Below are 13109 nucleotides of genomic sequence, written 5' to 3' on the forward strand. Positions count from 1 at the left end.
TGGCAGTGCAAGTGGGAATCTCTACTTTTTTGGAATGGGGATTTTTTGCCACAATTGTAAAGAGTATGGGCATGAGAAGGAGAATTGTGGAAAAATAATTTGTACCAAATGTTTTAAGGAAGGTCATAAGTATAATGATTGTGAGAAGGGCAAAGTGTGTAACATGTGTAGAGAAGAAGGGCATGTGTTTAAAAATTGTCCAAAAAAAAGTAAAAGTGAAGCAAAGGAGGAGAGTAAGAAGACCGTTAAAAGAAAGGAAGTGATAGTTAACAGAAAGGAAGAGAAAGTTACCCCACAAAAAGAGGATAAGCCACAGAAAAAGGGAGGAGCGGGGAAAAGTGTTGAAGTTAAAAAAAGTGATGAAACAAAAAGGAGAAAAATTGTGGAACAAAATGTAGTTTCAGATGAAGATAGAGCAGAAAGAGACAAACTAGTAAAAGACGTGGAGGGATTAAGAGATAAAATTAATTTTGAGAAGGTTCGGAGGCGGGTACGAACCTGTTTGAGAGGGAGTGTACCGGATTTTCTGGAGAGATATGAAGTGCCAACCTGGTTGGCATGTATTGTAAATTTGGAATGGGACGGTCAAGATCTTCGAGAACATCTTGTGGATATGCTTGGTGTAATCGCTTTAAGAAACGGTTTGTTTTATTAATTTTACTTTAAAAAAAAAAAAGAGAGAGAAATTAAAATTATATTTGGTTTTTCATAATGATGATCAAGTCTTTAAATTTGAAGTTTAAAATTTAACTCGAGACGGATCTGAGTGGAAACCTTATCTGTTCTTATCAGTTTAATATCTGATACGTCCCCTATCTGGGGACCATATATTAAATGGATTTTTAGAACAGGGAGATGGAAATAGAGCTTGCTCTGTCCACTCCACGCATTGACCTGGTATTGCAGTATTTCCAGGACCGGTGCACCCTTTCCTTATGTGTTGACTAAAATCAGATTCCAAAAGTGTTTTTTGTGTTTGCCATTGTTTCTGTCTTTCTGAAGGGATCTCCCCTTTTAATCCCATTATTTCAACACCTGTTGGACAATGCATGAGTGATAATGAGCTAATTGATTAAATGCAATTAATGAATACATTGCCACCTCTTGTTTTGTGTCGTCTGTGTGTCTGTGTTTCCGGCATTTCACATTGGAACAGCTCATTCACCTTCCTTGTCTTCTCTCCGCCCTCCCTTTTAGGTAAGTTAAAGAGCTGCACCTGAGCCAGCCACTGATTGATGCAGCACCACAGTCAAATAGTGGAGTGGAGTAGGGGAACAGCAAACAGCCATTAAAGCCGCCCGCCCGCCCGCCCGCCACAATGGACCTACCTGTGTACACTAGATGGATGTGATGGAATGTACTGTCGTCCCTACATTTCAAGAAGGAGTAAGAATTGCAGTTGCAACAAAGCCTTGCTTGCCTACAAAGAGAGCAGCAATTTGGATTTGTTACTATGTTACCTAGAAGAATAACAAACTGTGCAAGGATGGAGGTTGTAGGAGCAAGGAGAAGTTGTCTGTAAAGTTGGTGGATGTTTATTTTCCATTTTGCAGTCCCTTGTCTCCCTCTTGTGGCCTCCTGGAGGCAACTAGCTGTGCAAAAAAAGACAGCCTGGCGGCCGGCTGTTGCAGTGTTGCCCTCTCAGGCAACACTGAGTGACTGACTGAGCCGCACCGTCTTATATAAAGTTCAGACGGAACTTTGCACGTGTCATAGTGGAGCCCTGAGGAGCCAGAGCCAGCTTTCTGACATCATAATGGGGCCTCAGAGATAAAAGCCTGGGCCCAGGCAGTGTTGGTCAGTGCTGCTCAGCAGGCAGCACTGGACTGGACTGGATTACAGCTGATACAAGGTGTGAAGGAACAAGGGGTGGCTGTGGGCATGCCACAATGGACCTGCATGGCAGCAGGGCATTTGGGCGTTGCCAGGAAGGCGTTTTTATGTAGATTCCTCCTCTTTCAGCACTGCATTGTGGTGCAAGCAAAAGAAGCAAATCCTGTCTGGCTTCCTCTCCGGCCTTTATTCACCTCCCGTGTAGCTGTGAGTGTGTGAGCCTGCAGGGCCCCATGGAATTGCCTAGAAGTAGGCTGAATCGCTGCAAGGGCTGAACAGCAGTATCGGGCAGGCTCGGGCAACGCTCGGCCCGTTCGGGTTATCGCTTCTCGGCCTTTTGGCTAAGATCAAGTGTAGTATCTGTTCTTATCAGTTTAATATCTGATATGTCCCCTATCTGGGGACCATATATTAAATGGATTTTTAGAACAGGGAGATGGAAATAGAGCTTGCTCTGTCCACTCCACGCATTGACCTGGTATTGCAGTATTTCCAGGACCGGTGCACCCTTTCCTTATGTGTTGACTAAAATCAGATTCCAAAAGTGTTTTTTGTGTTTGCCATTGTTTCTGTCTTTCTGAAGGGATCTCCCCTTTTAATCCCATTATTTCAACACCTGTTGGACAATGCATGAGTGATAATGAGCTAATTGATTAAATGCAATTAATGAATACATTGCCACCTCTTGTTTTGTGTCGTCTGTGTGTCTGTGTTTCCGGCATTTCACATTGGAACAGCTCATTCACCTTCCTTGTCTTCTCTCCGCCCTCCCTTTTAGGTAAGTTAAAGAGCTGCACCTGAGCAAGCCACTGATTGATGCAGCACCACAGTCAAATAGTGGAGTGGAGTAGGGGAACAGCAAACAGCCATTAAAGCCGCCCGCCCGCCCGCCCGCCACAATGGACCTACCTGTGTACACTAGATGGATGTGATGGAATGTACTGTCGTCCCTACATTTCAAGAAGGAGTAAGAATTGCAGTTGCAACAAAGCCTTGCTTGCCTACAAAGAGAGCAGCAATTTGGATTTGTTACTATGTTACCTAGAAGAATAACAAACTGTGCAAGGATGGAGGTTGTAGGAGCAAGGAGAAGTTGTCTGTAAAGTTGGTGGATGCTTATTTTCCATTTTGCAGTCCCTTGTCTCCCTCTTGTGGCCTCCTGGAGGCAACTAGCTATGCAAAAAAAGACAGCCTGGCGGCCGGCTGTTGCAGTGTTGCCCTCTCAGGCAACACTGAGTGACTGACTGAGCCGCACCGTCTTATATAAAGTTCAGACGGAACTTTGCACGTGTCATAGTGGAGCCCTGAGGAGCCAGAGCCAGCTTTCTGACATCATAATGGGGCCTCAGAGATAAAAGCCTGGGCCCAGGCAGTGTTGGTCAGTGCTGCTCAGCAGGCAGCACTGGACTGGACTGGATTACAGCTGATACAAGGTGTGAAGGAACAAGGGGTGGCTGTGGGCATGCACTTGCTGCCGCTGCCAGTGTTTATCTGCATGGCAGCAGGGCATTTGGGCGTTGCCAGGAAGGCGTTTTTATGTAGATTCCTCCTCTTTCAGCACTGCATTGTGGTGCAAGCAAAAGAAGCAAATCCTGTCTGGCTTCCTCTCCGGCCTTTATTCACCTCCCGTGTAGCTGTGAGTGTGTGAGCCTGCAGGGCCCCATGGAATTGCCTAGAAGTAGGCTGAATCGCTGCAAGGGCTGAACAGCAGTATCGGGCAGGCTCGGGCAACGCTCGGCCCGTTCGGGTTATCGCTTCTCGGCCTTATGGCTAAGATCAAGTGTAGTATCTGTTCTTATCAGTTTAATATCTGATACGTCCCCTATCTGGGGACCATATATTAAATGGATTTTTAGAACAGGGAGATGGAAATAGAGCTTGCTCTGTCCACTCCACGCATTGACCTGGTATTGCAGTATTTCCAGGACCGGTGCACCCTTTCCTTATGTGTTGACTAAAATCAGATTCCAAAAGTGTTTTTTGTGTTTGCCATTGTTTCTGTCTTTCTGAAGGGATCTCCCCTTTTAATCCCATTATTTCAACACCTGTTGGACAATGCATGAGTGATAATGAGCTAATTGATTAAATGCAATTAATGAATACATTGCCACCTCTTGTTTTGTGTCGTCTGTGTGTCTGTGTTTCCGGCATTTCACATTGGAACAGCTCATTCACCTTCCTTGTCTTCTCTCCGCCCTCCCTTTTAGGTAAGTTAAAGAGCTGCACCTGAGCCAGCCACTGATTGATGCAGCACCACAGTCAAATAGTGGAGTGGAGTAGGGGAACAGCAAACAGCCATTAAAGCCGCCCGCCCGCCCGCCACAATGGACCTACCTGTGTACACTAGATGGATGTGATGGAATGTACTGTCGTCCCTACATTTCAAGAAGGAGTAAGAATTGCAGTTGCAACAAAGCCTTGCTTGCCTACAAAGAGAGCAGCAATTTGGATTTGTTACTATGTTACCTAGAAGAATAACAAACTGTGCAAGGATGGAGGTTGTAGGAGCAAGGAGAAGTTGTCTGTAAAGTTGGTGGATGCTTATTTTCCATTTTGCAGTCCCTTGTCTCCCTCTTGTGGCCTCCTGGAGGCAACTAGCTGTGCAAAAAAAGACAGCCTGGCGGCCGGCTGTTGCAGTGTTGCCCTCTCAGGCAACACTGAGTGACTGACTGAGCCGCACCGTCTTATATAAAGTTCAGACGGAACTTTGCACGTGTCATAGTGGAGCCCTGAGGAGCCAGAGCCAGATTTCTGACATCATAATGGGGCCTCAGAGATAAAAGCCTGGGCCCAGGCAGTGTTGGTCAGTGCTGCTCAGCAGGCAGCACTGGACTGGACTGGATTACAGCTGATACAAGGTGTGAAGGAACAAGGGGTGGCTGTGGGCATGCACTTGCTGCCGCTGCCAGTGTTTATCTGCATGGCAGCAGGGCATTTGGGCGTTGCCAGGAAGGCGTTTTTATGTAGATTCCTCCTCTTTCAGCACTGCATTGTGGTGCAAGCAAAAGAAGCAAATCCTGTCTGGCTTCCTCTCCGGCCTTTATTCACCTCCCGTGTAGCTGTGAGTGTGTGAGCCTGCAGGGCCCCATGGAATTGCCTAGAAGTAGGCTGAATCGCTGCAAGGGCTGAACAGCAGTATCGGGCAGGCTCGGGCAACGCGCGGCCCGTTCGGGTTATCGCTTCTCGGCCTTTTGGCTAAGATCAAGTGTAGTATCTGTTCTTATCAGTTTAATATCTGATACGTCCCCTATCTGGGGACCATATATTAAATGGATTTTTAGAACAGGGAGATGGAAATAGAGCTTGCTCTGTCCACTCCACGCATTGACCTGGTATTGCAGTATTTCCAGGACCGGTGCACCCTTTCCTTATGTGTTGACTAAAATCAGATTCCAAAAGTGTTTTTTGTGTTTGCCATTGTTTCTGTCTTTCTGAAGGGATCTCCCCTTTTAATCCCATTATTTCAACACCTGTTGGACAATGCATGAGTGATAATGAGCTAATTGATTAAATGCAATTAATGAATACATTGCCACCTCTTGTTTTGTGTCGTCTGTGTGTCTGTGTTTCCGGCATTTCACATTGGAACAGCTCATTCACCTTCCTTGTCTTCTCTCCGCCCTCCCTTTTAGGTAAGTTAAAGAGCTGCACCTGAGCCAGCCACTGATTGATGCAGCACCACAGTCAAATAGTGGAGTGGAGTAGGGGAACAGCAAACAGCCATTAAAGCCGCCCGCCCGCCCGCCCGCCCGCCACAATGGACCTACCTGTGTACACTAGATGGATGTGATGGAATGTACTGTCGTCCCTACATTTCAAGAAGGAGTAAGAATTGCAGTTGCAACAAAGCCTTGCTTGCCTACAAAGAGAGCAGCAATTTGGATTTGTTACTATGTTACCTAGAAGAATAACAAACTGTGCAAGGATGGAGGTTGTAGGAGCAAGGAGAAGTTGTCTGTAAAGTTGGTGGATGCTTATTTTCCATTTTGCAGTCCCTTGTCTCCCTCTTGTGGCCTCCTGGAGGCAACTAGCTGTGCAAAAAAAGACAGCCTGGCGGCCGGCTGTTGCAGTGTTGCCCTCTCAGGCAACACTGAGTGACTGACTGAGCCGCACCGTCTTATATAAAGTTCAGACGGAACTTTGCACGTGTCATAGTGGAGCCCTGAGGAGCCAGAGCCAGCTTTCTGACATCATAATGGGGCCTCAGAGATAAAAGCCTGGGCCCAGGCAGTGTTGGTCAGTGCTGCTCAGCAGGCAGCACTGGACTGGACTGGATTACAGCTGATACAAGGTGTGAAGGAACAAGGGGTGGCTGTGGGCATGCACTTGCTGCCGCTGCCAGTGTTTATCTGCATGGCAGCAGGGCATTTGGGCGTTGCCAGGAAGGCGTTTTTATGTAGATTCCTCCTCTTTCAGCACTGCATTGTGGTGCAAGCAAAAGAAGCAAATCCTGTCTGGCTTCCTCTCCGGCCTTTATTCACCTCCCGTGTAGCTGTGAGTGTGTGAGCCTGCAGGGCCCCATGGAATTGCCTAGAAGTAGGCTGAATCGCTGCAAGGGCTGAACAGCAGTATCGGGCAGGCTCGGGCAACGCGCGGCCCGTTTGGGTTATCGCTTCTCGGCCTTTTGGCTAAGATCAAGTGTAGTATCTGTTCTTATCAGTTTAATATCTGATACGTCCCCTATCTGGGGACCATATATTAAATGGATTTTTAGAACAGGGAGATGGAAATAGAGCTTGCTCTGTCCACTCCACGCATTGACCTGGTATTGCAGTATTTCCACGACCGGTGCACCCTTTCCTTATGTGTTGACTAAAATCAGATTCCAAAAGTGTTTTTTGTGTTTGCCATTGTTTCTGTCTTTCTGAAGGGATCTCCCCTTTTAATCCCATTATTTAAACACCTGTTGGACAATGCATGAGTGATAATGAGCTAATTGATTAAATGCAATTAATGAATACATTGCCACCTCTTGTTTTGTGTCGTCTGTGTGTCTGTGTTTCCGGCATTTCACATTGGAACAGCTCATTCACCTTCCTTGTCTTCTCTCCGCCCTCCCTTTTAGGTAAGTTAAAGAGCTGCACCTGAGCCAGCCACTGATTGATGCAGCACCACAGTCAAATAGTGGAGTGGAGTAGGGGAACAGCAAACAGCCATTAAAGCCGCCCGCCCGCCCGCCACAATGGACCTACCTGTGTACACTAGATGGATGTGATGGAATGTACTGTCGTCCCTACATTTCAAGAAGGAGTAAGAATTGCAGTTGCAACAAAGCCTTGCTTGCCTACAAAGAGAGCAGCAATTTGGATTTGTTACTATGTTACCTAGAAGAATAACAAACTGTGCAAGGATGGAGGTTGTAGGAGCAAGGAGAAGTTGTCTGTAAAGTTGGTGGATGCTTATTTTCCATTTTGCAGTCCCTTGTCTCCCTCTTGTGGCCTCCTGGAGGCAACTAGCTGTGCAAAAAAAGACAGCCTGGCGGCCGGCTGTTGCAGTGTTGCCCTCTCAGGCAACACTGAGTGACTGACTGAGCCGCACCGTCTTATATAAAGTTCAGACGGAACTTTGCACGTGTCATAGTGGAGCCCTGAGGAGCCAGAGCCAGCTTTCTGACATCATAATGGGGCCTCAGAGATAAAAGCCTGGGCCCAGGCAGTGTTGGTCAGTGCTGCTCAGCAGGCAGCACTGGACTGGACTGGATTACAGCTGATACAAGGTGTGAAGGAAAAAGGGGTGGCTGTGGGCATGCACTTGCTGCCGCTGCCAGTGTTTATCTGCATGGCAGCAGGGCATTTGGGCGTTGCCAGGAAGGCGTTTTTATGTAGATTCCTCCTCTTTCAGCACTGCATTGTGGTGCAAGCAAAAGAAGCAAATCCTGTCTGGCTTCCTCTCCGGCCTTTATTCACCTCCCGTGTAGCTGTGAGTGTGTGAGCCTGCAGGGCCCCATGGAATTGCCTAGAAGTAGGCTGAATCGCTGCAAGGGCTGAACAGCAGTATCGGGCAGGCTCGGGCAACGCGCGGCCCGTTCGGGTTATCGCTTCTCGGCCTTTTGGCTAAGATCAAGTGTAGTATCTGTTCTTATCAGTTTAATATCTGATACGTCCCCTATCTGGGGACCATATATTAAATGGATTTTTAGAACAGGGAGATGGAAATAGAGCTTGCTCTGTCCACTCCACGCATTGACCTGGTATTGCAGTATTTCCAGGACCGGTGCACCCTTTCCTTATGTGTTGACTAAAATCAGATTCCAAAAGTGTTTTTTGTGTTTGCCATTGTTTCTGTCTTTCTGAAGGGATCTCCCCTTTTAATCCCATTATTTCAACACCTCTTGGACAATGCATGAGTGATAATGAGCTAATTGATTAAATGCAATTAATGAATACATTGCCACCTCTTGTTTTGTGTCGTCTGTGTGTCTGTGTTTCCGGCATTTCATATTGGAACAGCTCATTCACCTTCCTTGTCTTCTCTCCGCCCTCCCTTTTAGGTAAGTTAAAGAGCTGCACCTGAGCCAGCCACTGATTGATGCAGCACCACAGTCAAATAGTGGAGTGGAGTAGGGGAACAGCAAACAGCCATTAAAGCCGCCCGCCCGCCACAATGGACCTACCTGTGTACACTAGATGGATGTGATGGAATGTACTGTCGTCCCTACATTTCAAGAAGGAGTAAGAATTGCAGTTGCAACAAAGCCTTGCTTGCCTACAAAGAGAGCAGCAATTTGGATTTGTTACTATGTTACCTAGAAGAATAACAAACTGTGCAAGGATGGAGGTTGTAGGAGCAAGGAGAAGTTGTCTGTAAAGTTGGTGGATGCTTATTTTCCATTTTGCAGTCCCTTGTCTCCCTCTTGTGGCCTCCTGGAGGCAACTAGCTGTGCAAAAAAAGACAGCCTGGCGGCCGTCTGTTGCAGTGTTGCCCTCTCAGGCAACACTGAGTGACTGACTGAGCCGCACCGTCTTATATAAAGTTCAGACGGAACTTTGCACGTGTCATAGTGGAGCCCTGAGGAGCCAGAGCCAGCTTTCTGACATCATAATGGGGCCTCAGAGATAAAAGCCTGGGCCCAGGCAGTGTTGGTCAGTGCTGCTCAGCAGGCAGCACTGGACTGGACTGGATTACAGCTGATACAAGGTGTGAAGGAACAAGGGGTGGCTGTGGGCATGCACTTGCTGCCGCTGCCAGTGTTTATCTGCATGGCAGCAGGGCATTTGGGCGTTGCCAGGAAGGCGTTTTTATGTAGATTCCTCCTCTTTCAGCACTGCATTGTGGTGCAAGCAAAAGAAGCAAATCCTGTCTGGCTTCCTCTCCGGCCTTTATTCACCTCCCGTGTAGCTGTGAGTGTGTGAGCCTGCAGGGCCCCATGGAATTGCCTAGAAGTAGGCTGAATCGCTGCAAGGGCTGAACAGCAGTATCGGGCAGGCTCGGGCAACGCGCGGCCCGTTCGGGTTATCGCTTCTCGGCCTTTTGGCTAAGATCAAGTGTAGTATCTGTTCTTATCAGTTTAATATCTGATACGTCCCCTATCTGGGGACCATATATTAAATGGATTTTTAGAACAGGGAGATGGAAATAGAGCTTGCTCTGTCCACTCCACGCATTGACCTGGTATTGCAGTATTTCCAGGACCGGTGCACCCTTTCCTTATGTGTTGACTAAAATCAGATTCCAAAAGTGTTTTTTGTGTTTGCCATTGTTTCTGTCTTTCTGAAGGGATCTCCCCTTTTAATCCCATTATTTCAACACCTGTTGGACAATGCATGAGTGATAATGAGCTAATTGATTAAATGCAATTAATGAATACATTGCCACCTCTTGTTTTGTGTCGTCTGTGTGTCTGTGTTTCCGGCATTTCACATTGGAACAGCTCATTCACCTTCCTTGTCTTCTCTCCGCCCTCCCTTTTAGGTAAGTTAAAGAGCTGCACCTGAGCCAGCCACTGATTGATGCAGCACCACAGTCAAATAGTGGAGTGGAGTAGGGGAACAGCAAACAGCCATTAAAGCCGCCCGCCCGCCCGCCCGCCCGCCACAATGGACCTACCTGTGTACACTAGATGGATGTGATGGAATGTACTGTCGTCCCTACATTTCAAGAAGGAGTAAGAATTGCAGTTGCAACAAAGCCTTGCTTGCCTACAAAGAGAGCAGCAATTTGGATTTGTTACTATGTTACCTAGAAGAATAACAAACTGTGCAAGGATGGAGGTTGTAGGAGCAAGGAGAAGTTGTCTGTAAAGTTGGTGGATGCTTATTTTCCATTTTGCAGTCCCTTGTCTCCCTCTTGTGGCCTCCTGGAGGCAACTAGCTGTGCAAAAAAAGACAGCCTGGCGGCCGGCTGTTGCAGTGTTGCCCTCTCAGGCAACACTGAGTGACTGACTGAGCCGCACCGTCTTATATAAAGTTCAGACGGAACTTTGCACGTGTCATAGTGGAGCCCTGAGGAGCCAGAGCCAGCTTTCTGACATCATAATGGGGCCTCAGAGATAAAAGCCTGGGCCCAGGCAGTGTTGGTCAGTGCTGCTCAGCAGGCAGCACTGGACTGGACTGGATTACAGCTGATACAAGGTGTGAAGGAACAAGGGGTGGCTGTGGGCATGCACTTGCTGCCGCTGCCAGTGTTTATCTGCATGGCAGCAGGGCATTTGGGCGTTGCCAGGAAGGCGTTTTTATGTAGATTCCTCCTCTTTCAGCACTGCATTGTGGTGCAAGCAAAAGAAGCAAATCCTGTCTGGCTTCCTCTCCGGCCTTTATTCACCTCCCGTGTAGCTGTGAGTGTGTGAGCCTGCAGGGCCCCATGGAATTGCCTAGAAGTAGGCTGAATCGCTGCAAGGGCTGAACAGCAGTATCGGGCAGGCTCGGGCAACGCGCGGCCCGTTCGGGTTATCGCTTCTCGGCCTTTTGGCTAAGATCAAGTGTAGTATCTGTTCTTATCAGTTTAATATCTGATACGTCCCCTATCTGGGGACCATATATTAAATGGATTTTTAGAACAGGGAGATGGAAATAGAGCTTGCTCTGTCCACTCCACGCATTGACCTGGTATTGCAGTATTTCCAGGACCGGTGCACCCTTTCCTTATGTGTTGACTAAAATCAGATTCCAAAAGTGTTTTTTGTGTTTGCCATTGTTTCTGTCTTTCTGAAGGGATCTCCCCTTTTAATCCCATTATTTCAACACCTGTTGGACAATGCATGAGTGATAATGAGCTAATTGATTAAATGCAATTAATGAATACATTGCCACCTCTTGTTTTGTGTCGTCTGTGTGTCTGTGTTTCCGGCATTTCACATTGGAACAGCTCATTCACCTTCCTTGTCTTCTCTCCGCCCTCCCTTTTAGGTAAGTTAAAGAGCTGCACCTGAGCCAGCCACTGATTGATGCAGCACCACAGTCAAATAGTGGAGTGGAGTAGGGGAACAGCAAACAGCCATTAAAGCCGCCCGCCCGCCCGCCCGCCCGCCACAATGGACCTACCTGTGTACACTAGATGGATGTGATGGAATGTACTGTCGTCCCTACATTTCAAGAAGGAGTAAGAATTGCAGTTGCAACAAAGCCTTGCTTGCCTACAAAGAGAGCAGCAATTTGGATTTGTTACTATGTTACCTAGAAGAATAACAAACTGTGCAAGGATGGAGGTTGTAGGAGCAAGGAGAAGTTGTCTGTAAAGTTGGTGGATGCTTATTTTCCATTTTGCAGTCCCTTGTCTCCCTCTTGTGGCCTCCTGGAGGCAACTAGCTGTGCAAAAAAAGACAGCCTGGCGGCCGGCTGTTGCAGTGTTGCCCTCTCAGGCAACACTGAGTGACTGACTGAGCCGCACCGTCTTATATAAAGTTCAGACGGAACTTTGCACGTGTCATAGTGGAGCCCTGAGGAGCCAGAGCCAGCTTTCTGACATCATAATGGGGCCTCAGAGATAAAAGCCTGGGCCCAGGCAGTGTTGGTCAGTGCTGCTCAGCAGGCAGCACTGGACTGGACTGGATTACAGCTGATACAAGGTGTGAAGGAACAAGGGGTGGCTGTGGGCATGCACTTGCTGCCGCTGCCAGTGTTTATCTGCATGGCAGCAGGGCATTTATGCGTTGCCAGGAAGGCGTTTTTATGTAGATTCCTCCTCTTTCAGCACTGCATTGTGGTGCAAGCAAAAGAAGCAAATCCTGTCTGGCTTCCTCTCCGGCCTTTATTCACCTCCCGTGTAGCTGTGAGTGTGTGAGCCTGCAGGGCCCCATGGAATTGCCTAGAAGTAGGCTGAATCGCTGCAAGGGCTGAACAGCAGTATCGGGCAGGCTCGGGCAACGCGCGGCCCGTTCGGGTTATCGCTTCTCGGCCTTTTGGCTAAGATCAAGTGTAGTATCTGTTCTTATCAGTTTAATATCTGATACGTCCCCTATCTGGGGACCATATATTAAATGGATTTTTAGAACAGGGAGATGGAAATAGAGCTTGCTCTGTCCACTCCACGCATTGACCTGGTATTGCAGTATTTCCAGGACCGGTGCACCCTTTCCTTATGTGTTGACTAAAATCAGATTCCAAAAGTGTTTTTTGTGTTTGCCATTGTTTCTGTCTTTCTGAAGGGATCTCCCCTTTTAATCCCATTATTTCAACACCTGTTGGACAATGCATGAGTGATAATGAGCTAATTGATTAAATGCAATTAATGAATACATTGCCACCTCTTGTTTTGTGTCGTCTGTGTGTCTGTGTTTCCGGCATTTCACATTGGAACAGCTCATTCACCTTCCTTGTCTTCTCTCCGCCCTCCCTTTTAGGTAAGTTAAAGAGCTGCACCTGAGCCAGCCACTGATTGATGCAGCACCACAGTCAAATAGTGGAGTGGAGTAGGGGAACAGCAAACAGCCATTAAAGCCGCCCGCCCGCCCGCCCGCCACAATGGACCTACCTGTGTACACTAGATGGATGTGATGGAATGTACTGTCGTCCCTACATTTCAAGAAGGAGTAAGAATTGCAGTTGCAACAAAGCCTTGCTTGCCTACAAAGAGAGCAGCAATTTGGATTTGTTACTATGTTACCTAGAAGAATAACAAACTGTGCAAGGATGGAGGTTGTAGGAGCAAGGAGAAGTTGTCTGTAAAGTTGGTGGATGCTTATTTTCCATTTTGCAGTCCCTTGTCTCCCTCTTGTGGCCTCCTGGAGGCAACTAGCTGTGCAAAAAAAGACAGCCTGGCGGCCGGCTGTTGCAGTGTTGCCCTCTCAGGCAACACTGAGTGACTGACTGAGCCGCACCGTCTTATATAAAGTTCAGACG

The 13109-nt window shown here is 47.6% G+C and overlaps 9 non-coding genes across 9 annotated transcripts; all 9 read left to right on the plus strand.

Annotated features, from left to right (window-relative positions):
• The first annotated feature begins 746 nt into the window (after positions 1-746).
• LOC142654174 (U2 spliceosomal RNA) lies at positions 747-931 on the plus strand. The gene has a single exon (XR_012848910.1). It is a non-coding gene; the product is annotated as a U2 spliceosomal RNA (small nuclear RNA).
• Positions 932-2154: 1223 nt separating this feature from the next.
• LOC142655133 (U2 spliceosomal RNA) lies at positions 2155-2345 on the plus strand. The gene has a single exon (XR_012849422.1). It is a non-coding gene; the product is annotated as a U2 spliceosomal RNA (small nuclear RNA).
• Positions 2346-3583: 1238 nt separating this feature from the next.
• LOC142653644 (U2 spliceosomal RNA) lies at positions 3584-3774 on the plus strand. The gene has a single exon (XR_012848569.1). It is a non-coding gene; the product is annotated as a U2 spliceosomal RNA (small nuclear RNA).
• A 1234-nt stretch (positions 3775-5008) lies between these two features.
• LOC142653271 (U2 spliceosomal RNA) lies at positions 5009-5199 on the plus strand. The gene has a single exon (XR_012848209.1). It is a non-coding gene; the product is annotated as a U2 spliceosomal RNA (small nuclear RNA).
• Positions 5200-6441: 1242 nt separating this feature from the next.
• Positions 6442-6632, plus strand: LOC142653665 (U2 spliceosomal RNA). Its single transcript, XR_012848588.1, has one exon. It is a non-coding gene; the product is annotated as a U2 spliceosomal RNA (small nuclear RNA).
• Positions 6633-7866: 1234 nt separating this feature from the next.
• On the plus strand, positions 7867-8057 carry LOC142653272 (U2 spliceosomal RNA). Its single transcript, XR_012848210.1, has one exon. It is a non-coding gene; the product is annotated as a U2 spliceosomal RNA (small nuclear RNA).
• A 1230-nt stretch (positions 8058-9287) lies between these two features.
• Positions 9288-9478, plus strand: LOC142653273 (U2 spliceosomal RNA). Its single transcript, XR_012848211.1, has one exon. It is a non-coding gene; the product is annotated as a U2 spliceosomal RNA (small nuclear RNA).
• Positions 9479-10720: 1242 nt separating this feature from the next.
• Positions 10721-10911, plus strand: LOC142653274 (U2 spliceosomal RNA). The gene has a single exon (XR_012848212.1). It is a non-coding gene; the product is annotated as a U2 spliceosomal RNA (small nuclear RNA).
• Positions 10912-12153: 1242 nt separating this feature from the next.
• Positions 12154-12344, plus strand: LOC142653275 (U2 spliceosomal RNA). The gene has a single exon (XR_012848213.1). It is a non-coding gene; the product is annotated as a U2 spliceosomal RNA (small nuclear RNA).
• The last annotated feature ends 765 nt before the right edge of the window (positions 12345-13109 follow it).

Source organism: Rhinoderma darwinii, chromosome 5, assembly GCF_050947455.1.
Source record: "Rhinoderma darwinii isolate aRhiDar2 chromosome 5, aRhiDar2.hap1, whole genome shotgun sequence".
NCBI classification, from domain to species: Eukaryota; Metazoa; Chordata; class Amphibia; order Anura; family Rhinodermatidae; genus Rhinoderma; species Rhinoderma darwinii.